The sequence below is a fragment of the Anser cygnoides genome, chromosome 15 (assembly GCF_040182565.1).
Source record: "Anser cygnoides isolate HZ-2024a breed goose chromosome 15, Taihu_goose_T2T_genome, whole genome shotgun sequence".
In the NCBI taxonomy this organism is placed as follows: domain Eukaryota; kingdom Metazoa; phylum Chordata; class Aves; order Anseriformes; family Anatidae; genus Anser; species Anser cygnoides.
In genome coordinates this window covers 15,283,530-15,298,394 of record NC_089887.1, presented here as the reverse complement: position 1 = coordinate 15,298,394, position 14,865 = coordinate 15,283,530, and the positions used below count along the sequence as shown (strand labels likewise).

General features: G+C 34.4%; 1 protein-coding gene across 36 annotated transcripts in view; it reads left to right on the top strand.

Annotated features, from left to right (window-relative positions):
• Positions 1–14,865, top strand: part of RBFOX1 (RNA binding fox-1 homolog 1) — a 1,146,084-nt gene that overhangs the window by 698,107 nt on the left and 433,112 nt on the right. For 2 of the 36 annotated variants that reach the window (XM_066977843.1, XM_066977834.1), the window contains exon 3: positions 12,257–12,440. The exons of the other annotated variants lie outside the window; for them this stretch is intronic. The gene's annotated coding sequence lies outside the window, so the exon portion shown is untranslated. The remainder of the gene's footprint in view (positions 1–12,256; positions 12,441–14,865) is intronic. 36 annotated transcript variants of the gene reach the window in all.

The following is a 14,865-nucleotide window of genomic DNA, read 5'->3' as shown; positions in this document are numbered from 1 at the left end:
AACATAGATTGACTAGTTTGTCAAGTTTTAGTAGCCACAAGACAGATGGGGGAGTTGGGAAGGGAACAGCTCAGCAAATGGAAGGGGCAGCAAGAAAGAAAAAGCCAGAACCATATATCTGATAATGTGAGGGGGAAAAAAAAGAAGTCCCTTTGAAGGTAGAAAACTGACACATGCTCATGAGATGTGGGAAGAGGTAGGTCAGTCTGATGGGACAGAAAAGGAAGATATAAAAAGATGGCTGAAATGATCTAAGTAATATCTTAACAAAATTCCTTTTGCAGCAGCAGTCTAAAAGGTTGTGAGTAGAGAAAAACAGCCAAAGTGGGAGAAAAATCTTATTATACAAATGGTGTGGTGAAAGGTGGGGTGGAAGTTTAAGTTCTTTGAATGAATATGAAGTGCTAGATCTTAAAAATGTTATTCAGAAAAGATCCTGAAGTTTTCATAGGAGTTTAAGACAATACATTTTCGAAAGGTCTAAAAAGGAGGGTCTGGAAGCTGATGCGCAATAGGAAAAAATAAAGTTCTGCTTTGCTCTTGAAGCAACAGTTAGATATCCATGAAGAGATTTGACAAAGACAAGTGAAGATTTAGTTCAAATTTGTAAAGCAGAGAGATGACCTTATGAGTCATACGACAATGTCTTTGTAGATGATAAATGGCCAAAGATAAGATGTGTAGGGAAAAGAGCAGGAAAGCAAGGACAGGCACCTCTTAGAGAACCTACAAAAAGCTGATGGTAGACAAGAAGGAGACATAGATAATGTGAAAGTGTAATTACATGAGGAATTATGATCAGCTGTCTGGCTGATGTTATAGAAAGTGGTTTACAGATTAGATGAGTGTGAGCATGAAGTATTATCTTTTAGCCTTGGCTTAGAAAACATTCATTAGAAGGCTTTGCCAACCACATTTCCTTAAACAGATAGATCTCATGGGAGAACAGAATGGGAACAGTAGAAGGGGAACTCCATGATGTGGTTGTAAACAATGCATTCAGCAAGTTTAAAGAGAGTACAATATATAGAAATACCGCAAGCAGAATGTTTGTCTTAGATCTTAGCCTTAAGATGGGAGAAACTAGAGAGGAGCAGAGTGAATGATTATGGAGAAGTATAAAGAGAGGTAATTAATGCCAAAGTGTGGAAAGAGGGAATAATCTTACAGGACACAGCAGTGGCCATAAGTCATTAAAGGAGGTAACATGCTTTCTTGAAATAAAAAAAGTAAAGATTTTTTTTTAAAAAAAGGGAGGGGGGGAAGCGGATGGGCATTGTTTTAAGCAGGGCTGTCTGCCTAGGCACTAAATCACAATTTTAAAAACTCTCTGAATTGCATTGCACTGAAAAGATAACCAGGACTGCTTAGAACTAGTCTGGGTCTTTCATTCTTGCTGCTGTGTGGATAGGTGCTGCATTAGTTCTTCTTCCTTTCTTCCTCTGCGTGGTGGAAAACCTTACATAAAGTATCTGAAATAAATATGCAACTTCAAGATGTTAAATAAGGAATTTTTCATGACATTAAGACTGAATTCAGGATTTCGCAAGCATGAAGTTGACATATTATCTAGGTTGTATGATTAGAGAGAATATAATGCCATCTATGATTGTATGAGATGATCGTATAGGTAAGAGAGAGAACAGCTTATTGGTCTTTAAGAGCGAAGATTTCTAATTAGTATCTAGAAAAAAAGATGCTTAACGGTTTTCACAAAAACGTAAATAGCATATACTCACTTTTGTAGTGGAATGAAACAGAACAAAAATATGTAGTGTCACAAAACTGGTTGCCTTTAGTAGTTTGAGATGCATCCTTCTCAACTTCATCCTTTCCTGTTTTAAAGAGGAAATTATTAATTTTCCACATAAGGCATCCTACAGCAGTGTTGCTTTATATAATGTTAATGCTATTCTCCTAGCTCCTTCATTTGCTTCTAATAACACTTATAAAATAATTTAGTCTGCAGGTGTAACCAAATCTGAGCCTTCAGGCTACCCCAATCACACAGTTAGTATGTAATTACTATAAAGAGGCAAGTTATTGTTATATTTGATTATAGTTCAAAGAGAAGATAATTGAATTGAAAGACAATGAGTTCACAAAAAAATCATATTTTTTCACCTTCTGCTATTTTGTTCATATTTCTGTTCACTGTTTTACATTTTTTTAATTTTTCACTTTTTTTTCTAACTGAACATTAAATTTACTGTCTGCCTAACTTTGAGACAAAAAATCATTCTTTCTCTCTCTGCTAATCTACTGCAATACAATGTATAACAATGACTGAAAGTTAATAATTGCTGAAAGTCCTTGACATGTTATGACTGTTTTTTTGCCTTTTTCATAGAGTTCAAGGCAACTTTTAGGGACTAAGTATGCTTTTTTATAATGAGCAGCTTTCACACTAGCAGTGGCATATTAAAAGAAAAATAAAGGTACTAAGTAAAATGCTCATAAGGTAGGGATCTTAGAATTCACGTTATTCATACAACTTTTAATTGCTTTTGTGCATATGTTATATATCTTTAATAACTACTCAAGTGTTTTACAGATGCTGTATTATACAGCCCAATCATATACCACAAGCTATGAAGAATCCAGAACAGTGAAATAAAGAATATTCCCTTGTGGTACAGGATGTGTAAGGAGACAAGAACAGGTTAATTCTAAAATAATAACAAATAAAAGTCCTGTCATCTCCATCTTCACATGCCTCTTTGCCATCTCTTGCTATAAGCAAGAAACAATTTAGCCATCCTTCTGCCATTCCTGCTTCTGCTGTTTTCATCCCAAACAAAAGGTGAAGAAAGCTGAGAAAATGAAGATGACAGGCATAAAGTAAATGAAAGGAAGAAAGAAAAAAAAGGCAACAAAAAAACAACTCAGTGTTAGCATGTTCAGCTAAGTATTTCCACTTCCGGAAACATATTTTGACCTTTCATTCTTGTAATACTAGTCCTTTTTTTGCTGCTAACTTTTTACTAGAAACTCTAATACAGAATAGAACAGAGAAAACATGGCATACAAGGGAAGGATCATAATAACTTCTGAAAAGGAAGGTTAGGGCTCACAAAGCTGTTAGTACTACTGAAAATAGTAATAAATAAATAAATCTGTGTTGATAATAGTTAGTTTGCCTGGATTTCCAAAAGGCATTTAATAAAGTCTATCATGAAAGACTCTTAAAGAAACTATGCAGCCTTGGGATGAAGTAGAAGATCCTTGCACAGACAAAAATAATGGTTAAACAGTGGTCAGTTTTCACAGTGAGGTAAGGTTATCCAGTGGTACCCATGCAGTTCACTGTATTCATTGAAATATGTAATTAATGACAAAGTTTCCCAATGATACCAAGTTGCTCAGAAAATGTAAGATAAAGATCAACGAAAAAAATGCAGCAGGATCTTATAAGTCCAAAAAACTAATGGAATTCAATGTAAATAAATTTAAATTGAAGAGGCAAAACAAACCACATATAAAGTGATGGGTATAAGCTGAAACAACCTGTAAAAGGAGCAAATGATAGGAAGCATGAAAAAAGGTCTATAGAACCATGGGTGATGAGAAAAAGATGGACAAGGATTGACTGTTTGTTGGTCCTTCCATTGCCAATAAAGGACATCAAATGATACTAGCAAGTGTCAGGTTCAAAATAAGCAAAGGCCATACTTTCTACAGTGTATATACAGTGTAGACATCCTTGCAAAAGGATGCTTCAAATACTGAATGTTTACCTGGATCCAAGGGAAGGATGGAAAATTTAATCGAAAACAAATCCATCACAGAATATTAAAGGCAAAAATGTACCAGCAAAGAAGTTTTGAAACCACAAACTACTGGAGACTGAAAGAGCATTCAGTGAATAGCTATTCTTCCTCCCCTCTTCTGTGAAGGCAAATCAGAAAATCTAAGGAAACAATTCAAAGAGAAGTGGGAAAGCAGAAGTTTTCTTTAAATGGAAGGTTGCCTTTCTCCATTATGAAATTACTTCCTGGAGGGGGAAAAACAATAACAATCAGAGGGAATAAAGCTGTTGTCCTAATATTTAAAACAAACAAACAAACAAAAAACTTGACTAATTATTTATCTGAAACTAGCTGCTTTAGTCATTTACCTAAACAGTCTGTAGTAACAGCTATATGAATTAGTAGTAACCTAATTATAGTCATTAAGCAGGTGTATCTAGTGTGTTTTTTTTTCTTTTTTTCTTCTTCTTCTGTTTGCAAAGCTTCTTGGCATACAAAAGTAAAATGTAAAAAAGGTAGAAAAAACACATTTGGCATAATTATCTGTTTCAGTGCAAAGTCAGCAGTTTTTGCAAGCTTTTAAATATGATTATAAAGGATGAAACAGAAAAGCTTACTTCAGCTTCTAAGAAAGATGTAAGCAGTTCTAAATTGTACTCTCTCCATAGGGAGAGTTTTAAAACAGTTCTAATAAATTAAAGTATAATAAGAGTATTTGCTGCATGATAACATATTTTTTATATTAATTTCCTAATTTCTGGGATGCTTAATTGTAGATCTCAGAGGCTTGAGGTTAAAGCAGTATATTTTCATGCTGAAATTATGCCCTGTATTCCTTTTTTCATAATTTTTTTTTAATGTGAGTTTTTTTTATTTTCTTTCTTCCAAATTTCTGAGCAAATTAGAAGGTTGCTTATACATTAATGTGGAGTGTATAAGCTGTATTTGTGTCAGCTATACCTTTGCCTGCAGGTTATTCCTTAAGAAAGTTCAGGCATGAAGCAAGTCTAGAAGACTGACTTTTCTGTGAAGTTGTAGAGTTTAAAGATAAATATCATCTGGTTAACCATTTACTAAAGGGGGAATGGTAACAAAGTCTAAAATGCATTTCTGTGAAATAACATTAGGGTAGTGAAATAATTACCATTATAAATAGCAATCATTCAGACTTTCTTCTATTGTAAGGATGAGACTCCACTCAAGTTACCCTTGCAGACTTGGAGTGTTGGTTATAAATTGAATGGTTATGTTTTCTCCAGTATTTGTGCTGAAACTTGATGTTATCAATTTAAAATAGAGAGTAGATCTAGTCAAAAAGATGTAAGGTGTTTTACAGTAATGCAAATCACTTATCAGGTGCTTGAAACTTTTTTTAGTGTTGGTATGTCATAAGACACAGGAGAAACTGTGAAGTAAAACAGCCTTTCCTACTCTATGGAGGTAATATAATAATGCAATGGCTCTCACACCCAAAACAAAAAATAACTAAAACAAGTAAAACATTGCAAGATTTTATTGTATAACATTAACAGGCAGCTCATTATTACTATTATTATTTTATATATGTAGTAATTCTTGCTATTAGAAACATCCTTCCCCGCCCTCCCCCCCCCCAATATTCCTTTAATAAATTCACTTTATAAGATGATTCACTGGAAATTTGAAAGTTATGCTTTCCCAATATAGTATACAAGAAACAAGCTCAAATAGACAGTTCAACATAATCTAAAGTCAAATTTGTTCATGAGAAAATTATAAATGATTATTCATTTTAAAAACGAAGAAAAATTCTCTATCTTAAAAATTAAATACATGTGATAGTACACAGCATTTTGTCTGATAGATTTTTATTTTATATTTTTCAGTTCTAGCAAAATAACCTAATTAAGTCTTGGATATTATATTTTTTCCTTATTTCCCTAGTCTACCACATTAGTAATCTATCTTTATGTGTGTGTACAGATTTCAATTATCATTCCTGTTTCAAATATAATTTTGATTTCAAGTGACGTATTGCGTGATGTACATATTGATAGCTTCCCAATGTATTCCATGCTTAGGATTTATGAAACATTTAATATTCTTTTATTGACATTTCTAAGTCCTCAGCTTCACAGTTATGAGTTAGGGAATTGGTTTATATATTTGCTTTTAAATAAAAATTGCAATAGCATATCCTTAAAAATGAAATGTAGCCTCATTTCAGAATTATTTTTATATCCTTTTCCTACAAAAATTGGATAGCTCCATCCTGCCTTACTTCTATGAAGACAAAACCAAATCCTAGTAGTGCAGTAAGAGGAGGATGCGCAGGTTAAAAGGCAAGATATAAGTGTATATAGTGATATAAGTGTAAGGTAATACTTTGAAGTTCATGTCGGTAAATGAGAACCCTTGTTAATGTTTCTTTCCAATCCCAATTTCACTCTACAGAGCAAGGCACAAAGTGTGCTTGAGCATATGGAAAGCTTGAGCTTTATTGTTAAGATTCTGTTCACCCATTCCAACTCCTCACAGTGATGTGCACTATTTAGCGTTTGTGTGCATTAGGTAATATATTTAGTGTTTCCCGTTTCAATCCGATTTATGTATGTTTGGCGGCAGACCAGACCTGTGGGCACACAGTATGGAATTGTCATAAATCTGCCTATGCTGACTATAAGTGCTATACTGCTGCAGTTGATAGCATGCTTGCATGAACATTTCAGAATGCTTGCGGAGCAATACCGCCTATTCCCAGCAAATCTCCTAGGGACTAAATTAATGTATCTCATATTGTATTGATTGTAGCCAATAAGTGCCTAAATGATTTGATGCGAGGCAGAGGGATTATGAAGGGAAGAGGGGAGAGGCAGCTTGAAAGAAATATGTGGTTTAATTACAGGATGAATTTCGCCAATCTGCCTCCCCCTAGGAATTTAACAAATAGGCCTAAGTGCACTTAGCTGTTCTTGACATCTGTTGAAATGATATCTGCCCATGATGAGGGAATCATGGGAATTGGTCTAAGGGTATTGTCAGGATCAGTGAGCCACAGGAAACTGCTATTCTGTCTGCAAAATTAGAAGGAAGAAAAGCCTACATTAGCAGTTTTAGGTTAAGCTGTAATGATTATGGTTTCTGTAACAGAGTTCCATTTTCTGATTTAATGACGCTGGCTCTGTCTTTAGAAAGATGTTAAGTAAATATTAAAAATGATGTTAAAACATAAGCAATGAAATATAAATTTAAGCTGGAATCAGAAACTGTATTTATGATGGAATTCGTTGGTGGAAACTTGACGTATGCCTTTTGAGAGAAACATCCAAGTTCATACCTTTTTAATGACATTTTATACTATGTTATGAAACTCAAACTCTTAGGTAAACAGCGGAGATTGTATAGAAACGAGGCATAAAAACTAGAGCTTCAGCTTAAATTCTACAGGAAGACAAGCATAGTGAAGACTGATGTTGTGTATTTGCTCATTTTGATTACATCTATAATTCAGAAGGAAGTATAGATTACTTAATCCTTTCCACTGTACTTTATAGTATTTAGACTATACCTCTGCAAAAGAGAACTTGGCGGCAATACCTTTAAAGCCCTAAGAGACACAAGTTTTTCTGCATTATTTGAAAGCTGTGTTTCCCAGTGCTCGGAGCATTTATGTGTATTACCTCATAAATAACATGCAAGTCATTTCCTTTGAAAAAGTGAAAAACATTTATTTCAGGAGGTAGAAACCAAAGGTGAGATCTTGTATCATGTTATCTGAAGTCGCGCATGTGTCAATTACTGCATGTGTGTGCATTCTGACAGTGCATTTTGCCTGTGCAAGGATGCGAAAAAACTAACAAGATTAGGCCTGGGTGGGGGTTGTTTGTTTTATATTTAATACAAATTCGTCTGCCTGCAGTATTCTTTTCCTATAATTTCTTTAGAAAGAAAGCAAACATATAGTGTTAATTTATTCTACTGTAAAAGACAAATTAGAAGTTATGACTATAGGAAATGTTTATTGCAAGTTTTGTTTACAAGTTCAGTAATTGAGGACAAAATTTCAGTTTGGCTAACTCTGCAATGTTTTCTTTGAAATGACTGAATTCACATCCATCTAAATTCATGAGGCACTCCATTGTTTTACTGTCTTCTCAAATGCTACAGTGATGTTAAATATTCAATCCCATAACAAAGATTTAAAAAAGAAATCACAGCAAAGCTGAAAAATTTAGTATTTTTATCCTGCTATATGCGCAGAAAACATACATAGAAATACATTTGCATAAGTGATAAAAGTAGAGAGAGCGAGAGAGAGTCACATGCTTTAGTACTTACAGTTATTCTATTTTCAAAGACCAACTCAAAAACAGTTATTTGTGTGTTTGGATTATGAAGAGGGTTTGGCCTCTCATTGTTCACACTGAGCTTTTTCATAAAGTGTAGCTCTTCTATGCCAGTATATGTAAAGAGATCTATACAGTACCAATGGGCATATGTAGCCCATTGTTTCTTTAAAAATAAATTTGTTAAGAAAACCAGGAGATTATACCTAAAAGCACAGCAAGGGTACAGTAGGCTAGAGTAACATCAAAACCATAACAGTGTAAATTTTGCCCTGCATCAAATAAGTTATTTGGTGAATATATAGCGTGAAGCAAGGAGCTGATATCCTTGTGAAGATGTGCAGAATGGAAAGGATAAGAAACTTGGTGAAAATGCAACAGTATTAAAAGGTAAACTTTTATTTATTTTTTATTTTTTAATAGTAAAGATGAATTCCCCCAGGACTGAACATTGAATTAAAAATTTCTTTTTAAATCTTTTAATTTTGAAACCTGGGCTTGTGCTCCAATTTCCAGTGAAGTGTAATGTAGCGTAAATGGAAGCCAAGAAATCTGAGATATGAAAAATCTTATTTACAAACACACCATCATTATTACTTGGTTTTTAGGAATATTTTTCATTATTATCTCATTGCTCAATTTTCTGAAATGGAAAAGTAGCACAGCTTTCTATGTTTAGTGTAAATCTTTTGGCAATATGATTAATTAGAATGTTAATTTGTTTACCTTTGTAGCTATACATGCTTCAATCTTTTAAAAACTGTAATAAAAATAGATTTCTTTTTGCTCCAGAAGAACACAACTTCCTTGATTGGAATGTAGGTATAATTATTGTTTATTCACTTTTACCCGAATATAAGTTATCTACCATAATTTGGCATATTTTAAAGCAACCTCAAAACAATTGTGGTGTAATATATGCTCATCTAGGCAAAAAAAAATAAATTCATTCAAATTTTGCACCCATAATTAGGCATTTAAATATAATGGCCTTTTTTTTTTCCTTTTTTTTTTTTTTTCTGACGATGTGAGCACATTTAGGTACAGTGACTTGCTAAGACTTGCTGTGCACTGCATTTCTGAAAACCAGGCCATATCTGTAGGTAGCCTAAATAGAGATTCATGAACTAATTTAAAACTTAAATAGACTTTAAGTTGTTCAGCCTGTTTCTCAGTTCATGTTACTCTTAAAGGAGGAAAACTGAGTGCTGGCACTGATTCTTATGTTACTGGCACTGATGACAAAGTAGCAACACCTCAGTATTGGTCCCTGATTTTAAAAGTGTTTTTGAAAGCTATATAAGAGTGTTGTATTATATTACCCCAGCTTAAGGCATGAGCTCTGTCTTTCATATTCCAAATTTTACAAGCAACATGAGGGAATATTGTTCAGGTGGAACACTTTCAGTGGAACTGAATTATGTATGGATAATCCAAAATGCTTGCTCTCTATAAAGCCAGAGTGTTTAAGGAAATGCATTACTTGCTGTGAATGAAATACATTTTATATTTAACAGAGCATTTACAATTGTCAAACAGTGTGTTTCTTCTTCTTTCTTCTTTGATCAGAGGTATTTTTAGGGCTTACCAAAAACTTGTTTCAGGGGTTGGTTTGCTTTTCTAACTAGAGAAATTTAACTATTTTAGTTATCAGTGCTTTTTATCTGTAGGTTTAGGTTTCTCAATAAAAAAACTAACAACAACAACAAAAAAACAACTTGGTATCACAGTGTAATTGTCATTGCGAATACCTTGTAATTGTCACTGGTACTGGCATTTGAAACTAGATGAGACAGAGGGATTAAAAAAAAAGGCAATTATTCTTGGTTTAATGAAGGCGTTCTCAGCATAATGTGCAAATTAGTCTAGAAATTCCAAACTCTAGTCTGACTATACTTATTATAATACTTTACACTTTGTCCAAGCTTCAGTTCATTCATTTTCTTATATTTAAGTATGGCATGTTTTGCTGACTGAAACTTCTTCTAATGTGTCAGGCTAGGATGTAGCTGGATGAAAATGGAACTATGATAGAGCACTAGCATTTAGCATTAGCAAGAACTTTCAGGTTCTTGGCTTTGTGGATTTCTTTTGCAAAAACACATGAATTCATTTTTGGTGGACAGCTGAAAAAAACAGGCATCAATATGGGTACATTATGTAGTAGCTAGAGAAAAGACATTCAGTTAAAAAATATCAGAAGTTGTATGTCATTGCACTTTTATGTATAAACTGTTTTATTAGAAAATGACAATAACTCAGTATTATTCTTCGTAGAGAAAATTTTCGAATATGGATATTATACTTGTAACATAGGGTAGTAGAAGAGTGGCATTAGGCAAGTATTGTGACTCATTTTTTTCTCCCCATGCCCCAATATTTCTTTCTCCCTCACATTATGGATAGAGATTTTCCTACGCTGTGGAAGTGTAAGTATTCAAAAATAATGAGTATTGCAATGTTAGCAAACTGTTAACTACAAGTTATTAACATGTTACCACATTTCATGAACATGACATCTAAACAAGGAATGAAAAACGTTGTGGTCTTATGAAACCACTGCATTTCCTTGGAAGCCAAGTGTTTTAAAGTGCAATATGCAGCTGTCAGAATGGTTGGTACTGAGCCAATCAACGGTGTCATTTCCAAGAAAATTCTTTTCCAACGATGAATTTAGTGACTCTCTTGCTCTCTTCCTTTTTCTTGTTACATCAGTAATTCATAAACACTTTGTGAGTTAGGCAGTAAGGTGGGAGCAGAAGTATCTAAGAAACAAGAAAATCTGTAGCCAGAATGACAAATCCTTAGGCACAGCTATAAAACATACAGTTCAGTAGCACAGAGCCATAAGAATGTATTGACTGTGGCCCAAACTCATCAGAAGATTGATCAATCCAGCTGACTTGCATTAATTGTGAAATAGAAAGAACGATGCAATCAATGATAGGCATGAAAGTGCAGTGGTAATGATGCCACATCTAGCTAATCCAATAATGGAGAACCTGATGTATAGCATATTGGAATTCCACTGTTCAGGCCCTCTCACAATAAAGTATATCCTGCAATTATGGGGAAAAATTGAGCAGGCAGCAGTTGAGCCAGCCCAATCGGCCAGTGCCACAGTAGTTTTCCTGATTAAACGCTAAGTTAAGTAGTACTCAAACCCTGCAGCTTGTCTGCATTATGAAAAATAAATCTTTAATTAATGTGAAACTTTGTATTTTAATCAAAGCAAACTATGAATATTAAGATGTGTGCAAGATACCTAGTTAACTGTGAAAATTTTATCAATTGATAAATCAGTATAAATGCAGTAGGAAGTGACTTTGAACCATGGTCAAACAAACATGGTGAAATCCTTGCTAGGTGCACAACAAATGATTGATCAGTTGATTTTATCAACTGATCTCTCAGTTGCAAGGAGAAAGGACCATATGCTGAATTGAGAACCTCTGGTTTCCCATGCTGGCAATCAGTTGGACCTGAGGCAGGCTCAGAGACCTAGTGGGAAAAATAATATACTTAACAGCCCTTCGAGAATTAAAATTTAACTTCTGTACGGCCTATGGGTACTAATTTTAGTCTGCGCAGTGTTTTATGTTGATTGGAGGAGAGTATTTTTTCTAGAAAATAGTAATGTTACTACTACCAGACCTGCAGCTGAAGTTAGGAATCAGGCACCATCTACCTAAATAAAACAACCAATCAAACAAAATTCTTTCCAAAAATACAGCATTTGCCACATTAATAATAGCTGAAAGACTTTAAGTTCCTTAAAGTATTGATTTCTCTAGCATTACTTAATAATAATACTTGAATGTTGTTATTAAATTTAACTATACAAGCTCATCCATTGTCATTTTGATTTAATGTTGCCATTGTCTTGACCTTTTGATTTAAGACTTGTGTGGAGGATGCTGCAAGACTGTGCTGACCAAGTAGGAGCACCTCAGAGGTTCCTACTTGGGACATCGTCTCTTAGTGCTGCTCTCTCCATGGGATAGAGCAAACCGCCTAGCTGCCACTCTGGGGCTCTTTCTCCTGTATTTGCAAGGGAACATTTAGAGGAACAGTGGAGCCAGGACTCTGTGTGGTTTTTGTTTGTTTGTTTTGTTTTTGTATTTCATTTGATCCTTTCTCAATGGTGTTTCTCAATTTTTATTTTATATTTTGTCTTTTGAGGGAAAGAAAATGACTGGTTTCAGAGCTGCTCAAGCTCCAGGTACAAAGGACTGTTTACTTGTGGTTTTGAGCAATTACAGAAAGGGAAATGCCTGCCCAACCACTATGGAAGCACCTAAACCCATCTATATATCATGCTACTTCACCTTCTGGAAATCACTGGCTGCTCTAATTGCAATACTGGGTAGGTATTTTCTTGTTTCAAGTATTTGAAACCACCACTTTTCAAATACAAACATTTCTGTGTAAGTTGGAATGAGGTTTTGATATTGTATAGCTCTTGAGACTTTTCAATATTCACCATTTCTATGGAAATTTCATGGAAATATGGAACCTTGTTTTTTCATAAACAGAATAACTTTGCTATGGTTGCTTATTTAGCAAGAAGTTGCTGATGTAGAGAAGCTTGGGTACAATTGTTTAAGCAAATAAAGAATCAAAAGTATTTGTATTCCTATATATTAAAGTAAACCGGTTACAACTCCTATGACAGATTAGGAACCATACATACACATCTTGCTTAAGCATCCTTGACTGTGGAACTGTCAGCTCCAGATTTCAGAAGAAGGATGGGCAAGTGCGATCAGCAGATGTCTAGACATCTCAGTTTAATGCTCTAGAGCCGAAAAAGCTAGCACTTGAAGTCTTCAGCTCACACCATCTATTTCTTTTTCAATGTAGTGTAATTTTGCCAGGATTGTCAGGAAACTTGATCTGCCAGTGTTTGCACGGGACTTTTATTTTTCCCTCTAAAGCTGATTACACCTAAAGTTGATTTGTACGGTTACAATGGGAGTGCAGAAATAAAATTGAGAAGATAATTTATCCAAAAGCCTCAGATATTTCAAGGCTTAAAATAATATAATTTAAAACTGTATTAATAGTGAATGGTAAATCCTTTTCCAAGTTGAAATACGTAAGTTTTCAGGCTGCTTCAGGGAGCTGAGCTGACATGAAAGACTTAGAGTTTGTAGTAAGCCAAGCTGCATATGGCCTCTCGTGGTAGGACGAGGTTTAGCCATCAGCTGAGCTTGAAGAACTTGTCAGCTCAGTAGTTTTATAAAAGGGTTCCAAGAATTGTTTTAGAATTTGATTGAATCAATCTGCGTGTCATCCACAGAAATCATCTAGGTTCTGTGTTCCATCTGCTTGTGAAAAAAGGAGACCTCACTAGCGTAAGTCCCTTGTTTTGTTTCAGTTTGGCTTCAGAAAGCTGAGTTAGAATTACCTTAATTGATTAAGAGCCAGGAGTTCTGTATCTAGAAGTTATACCATAAATTAATTAATAAACTGATAATTTTGTTGGCTAATATACAGCATCCTGCTGCATAGGTTGGCCACCTGGGGAAGGTGAGTGAAGCTGTGGAAGTTAAAAAGGAAACTGTAAATATATTTATCAAATATGAAGTACAAATGTATAAGGTAACTGATTACACTTTTAAAAAGTGCATTCATAAAAGCTGGATTGTGTTGAATTGACCAAGCTCTATTTCAGTCTAAACTTAATTTCTTTGACTTCCTACTTTCTGGTAATCTTCTTACAGAATGATTCAAGCCAACATAATGCAGACTGTACTCTTTTCGGCTCAAATCAGTTTCTCCTGATTTGCTTCCTTGCACTGGAAGGAGGCAAGACTTAAGAACAATTTTTGACAGAACTTTTTGTTAAAAAGGCTAATAAATACCACAAAACAAACTGCAGTATTGTTTCTAAAATCAGAGCAGCGTTCAAATCCTATTTTTCTCTAGCTTTGTGTCACTGAGCAGTGTATGGTACTTTCTGCAGCATGACATAATATGCTTGAGGTCTTATCACTTATATGATAGCAAAATGTTTCTGTCTTTCACATGTTTATTATGAAAAGACCAACAGAAAAATGGTTTACGTACATGTATCATTTAAACAAATCGTTCTAGTAGTTTCTAGTGAGAAATTGATGGTATGATGTATAATTTCTAAGCATATAACTTCTAAATGTATTTCTGATTGCATGAACTCTGAACACTGAACTTTACACCTCCCCTTCATAAAAGTAACAAAAAAAAAAAGTAGAGTCCAAACTCTGTGATGGCACGTAATTGCTGTGGAACAAACCCTTTCCCGAGTCTTTGTTTCTTTATACCACCAGGGAATTGCTTCCATACATGAAAATTGTATTTAAGTTATGTTACAGCAGTAAATGAGATCTACTAAACCTTATTGCTTTCTGGAGCAATTAATTTCAAGACAGCCTATTTGAATGAAAGTACTGAGCACTGTGTTTTTATAATTGCTGGAAAGCTGTACAAGAAATATGAGAACACAATTACTGGGTTTCTTTTCAAGTTTTGAGTAAACCCAGTATACTTGCAAGCAGCTATGAACAATTTTGTGAAGCCTAACTAAAAGAGTTCAGGTATTTTTCCCCCTCTTTTACAGATTAGAGTTGTTATTTGAGGCAAATAGTCAAAACACCTTAGCATTAAAAGGGTGACCCAAAAAGGTCTTACAGACTTGCAAGTACTTGGAGACTTGTGAATACTTGAAAAGAAAAGGTTAATGTTTTCCCCCAGGGATAGAGAAGGATTTTTACCCTCCCCCAAGGTATTGTTTCATCTATAATTAGCAG